The sequence below is a fragment of the Cyprinodon variegatus genome, unplaced genomic scaffold (assembly GCF_000732505.1).
Source record: "Cyprinodon variegatus isolate N-32 unplaced genomic scaffold, C_variegatus-1.0 Scaffold855, whole genome shotgun sequence".
Classification (NCBI taxonomy): Eukaryota; Metazoa; Chordata; class Actinopteri; order Cyprinodontiformes; family Cyprinodontidae; genus Cyprinodon; species Cyprinodon variegatus.
Window position 1 is genome coordinate 270,726 of NW_015151308.1, and position 3,881 is coordinate 274,606.

A 3,881-nucleotide genomic window follows, 5' to 3' on the forward strand; every position below is an offset into this window, starting at 1 on the left:
CTCTTCTCCCGACTGGTTTCGGCAAGAGTTTGATCTATCAATTGGCTCCTCTTGTCATGAAGAAAATGGGAAAGGTGAAAAATCCCATAATAGTGGTAGTATCTCTGTTGGTTGCCCTGATGGAAGATCAAATCAGAGAGGCTGGGAAGCTAGGAGTCTGCCATGCAGCTCAGAGGAATCAATGATACAGACTTCCTCCATGGCCGAATACAGTTGGTGTTTGGTAGCCCTGAGTCTTGGTTACTCCGAGAAATGGAGGGATATGCTTTCCTCCGAAGTATACCATGAAGACTTGGTGGGGATTGTCGTTGATGAGGTGCATGTCACATATAAATGGTAAGTTTAAAAACGTTAACGTTAGTTACGTTACCTAACTTAATTGTATGTTAAACAATGTCATTAGGTCCTTGAAGTCAAACAAACGATAGCTAACAACAATAGCTAACAACATGCACTAGCAATTTGTTCATAAGCAACGTTGGCTCAGTCAGAAAGGATGAAGATTAAAATGTTTTTTGTATCTTATATACACGTCTATATTTATGTTGTATTTGAATGCCACACAACCTATACAGAGTGATGAGCTAACTAGCGTTAGCTAAGTTAACATTGCCCTGGCTGTAAATGCTCCTATGCATGTTATCGACCTTTACTCAGTAAGACTCATTCTTGGATCTCTGTTTCTCTGTTTTGTGTCAACCAGGGGAGAGGGTGCAAAAGGGGAGGCTGCCTTCAGGGAGAGCTTTGCCAGACTGGGAGAACTCAGATCCCCTGCCAAAGAAGGTGAGATACTTAAAATGGTTATTGGGGGCCAAAGCAGTGAAGCTCTGTAATCATCCATCGTGTTTATACCTTTTTCTTATTATGTGTGTTTGCCTTTTTGTCTTTCAGGTACACCTGTGTTAGCGCTGACAGCATCTGCTGATACCAAGAACAGATGCCGTGTGACCAATCTGCTGCGATTGGAAAATGCAACTGAAGTGACTGTGAGCCCAAACAGGACAAACATCAGGTTTGATTAGCTATCTTAAAGCAGAACTTGGTGAAGACGCTTGGATTGACAGGGACAAGGATCATAAGGCTGAACACCTTCTGATAGGAATGTTTCACAGTAAGACACTCACACAGTATAAAGATCGAGTGCTGGCATCGCTTAATGGAGAGGGGAGCTGCAGAGTTGTTGTAGCAACAACAGCTCTCGAGATGGGCTTGAATTTCCCAAATTTTTCTCATGTTGTCATGTATGGTTCACTAGACGACATAGAGAATATTGTTCAACAGGTTGGACGGGCCGGCAGAAATGGGTTGCAATCAAATGCAATTTTGTATGTTATCAAAGAGTCTGTCAAGGTTGATAAAGTAGTAAAGTAAAGGAGTGATTGCCACAGGCACACACAGCTGCTTTAGAAAAGCTTTATTCTGCCATTTTGAGGAGCACACCACAAGTGTCGAGCCAGGACATCTGTGCTGCACCCGCTGCCACTCTGTATGTTCATGTGCATCTGGTGTTTGTGGAGAGCCTATTCCTAAATATGAGTTGTTAGAACCAGATGTTTGCATTGATTTGAAATGTAGATCGGTAACAGATGATGATAGAACCTTAGTCAGGGATCTGTTGGATGAGTACAGGAGCTCTTTAGTTAACGACACAGCCCGTCTCTTCACTAGCAGGTCAGCCTGTACAGGATTTAGAGCTGAACTTATAGAGGCAGTGGTAGAACACAGCAAACACATATTTGACTTGGCTTACATTATTAACAACCTTCCAGTATTCAGAGCACATCATGCAAGAGAAATTCTAATAGTAATAAGTGAGGTTTTTGGTGATATTGAGTTGGACATACAGCCTACTTCCCATGAGGACAGCTTCACAGACCCAGACATTGATTACACAGGTTATTTTGATGATGAAGATGAGGACTTAAGTGAGATGGGAACCCAATATAGCAGCATAGACTCAGGCTATCACCACCATTCAGGTGCTGGCCATTAGTGTCTTGTATTTTGTTAAGAATTGAAATTACTTTGCCATGTACAATTTCTTTAACCAATGCAATTGATTATAAAGTTGAATGTCACTGTTGCTCAAAACTGTTTCTTTTCACTTGTTAAAAAAGATTGATTAACCCTTTATCGGGCAAGTTACCATATTTGAGCACTTCCGGGGACCTTCTAAATGATGTCACTGCGGCCTCACGGATACTTGTTGAGTCACGTGATTTGGTCCAGCCAATCAGCAGGGATTAAGCTGGTTACGGTTCGCGCCATTGCGCCGTTCGACCAATCAGCGCTTGTCTGTGACGCGCGAAATGTCAGTGTTTTCCCGGGAGCAGGAAATCGCCACTTCGCGGCTTGATTTCTCTAGCGTTTTCACTCGGCTCTCCAAAACTAACCATGGTAAGTTTATTAAACTTTCACATTACACGGTTGAGAAGTTGAGGTAAATGATGACAGACAGTTTTTTTCGTGAGACTTTTGGAAATTGGCAAAATCATAGCATGAAAAACAGGGAGCACATATATAAGCATATGCCCAAAACAAGTAAAAACAGACCTGCATCAGTTTCGCCTACTTTAACTCATATGTTCTTTGTTTCTAAGCCACATTTTTGAGTTTCTGTTTACCAAACACGCATTATAACCAACAAAAAATACATTAGAATCTTATCTGATGCTTTTAGAAGCTTTTATAATGATTTAATCACATATATATCTCACTTCTAAAGATTATATAGCTAAAAATGGTGAAAATAAGTGATTTTGGATGTTTTTGTATTATATTTTGCACCACTTAACTGTTATTTTATGCCTTAATAGTATTATTATTTATATTATTAATTGTTTATATTGAATAAGTGATGTTATGACTAGTTTTAGTGCTTTCAAGTATATGGCATATTATTATCCACATAATGACAGTAGCAGTATTAAAAATATACAATAATTATAATATTTTTCTGTTGCATGTTTTATGGAAAGAGGAAGCGGGTTGTGATTTTTCCAGCCAACCCTGCCATCAGCGATGACGAAGAGGATGAGGAAGATGATGTGGAGGTCGATCCTGATTACATTCCAGTCAGCCACAACCTGGACACTCCCACCACAAGTGAGATGAGTCCTCCTGCCAAGAGGAGACATGTGCAGCCTGCAGTGGAGGTACTTCAGGATGGGGAAGATGAGGATGAAAATGAAGACCAAAATGAGCAGGTTATACCGCAAGCTAAGGGTCACACTAAACCCAAACCCAGACCCAGCATCTGGAGGAAAACCAAATCAAGAAATTCAACTCTGCCTGAGTACCAGCACTCTGCTCCCAGCTTTATTGGGAAACCTTTTGTGTACTTTTCAAGATACTTTACCCCACAATTCATTAGCCACATAACTTATCACACCAACCTGTACGCCATTCAAAAGGACATTAACACCACCTTCACCACCAATGAGGATGAGATGATGAAATGTTGGTGCACCTGTACCGCACCCCCATGAAGTCCAAGAGGTGGTATATGCGTCTGTTTGCATACACTATTGAACTGGCCATCACAAATGCCTGGCTGATGTACAGGCGGGACTGCAAGGAACTGAAACTGGACAGCCAGTCTCTGAAAAGCTTCCGGATTGAGGTGTTCAAGCATGTCTCTAACCAAAGGCTATCCGTGGTTCGCTCAGGAAGAAGCTCTGACAGTCTTAGAGCTGCCTTTGATGTTCCAAAGCCAGTCCGAGGACATTGCTGCTCCAACCCCACTGAGGCTGTGCGTTTCGACCACTCCGTGTTCCACGTTCCTGTCTACACTAATCGCCAAACATGCAAGTACTGCAGCAGGAAAGACAACATTGCAAGGTCCAATGTTTTCTGCGGGGTTTGCAAGGTCCATCTCTGCC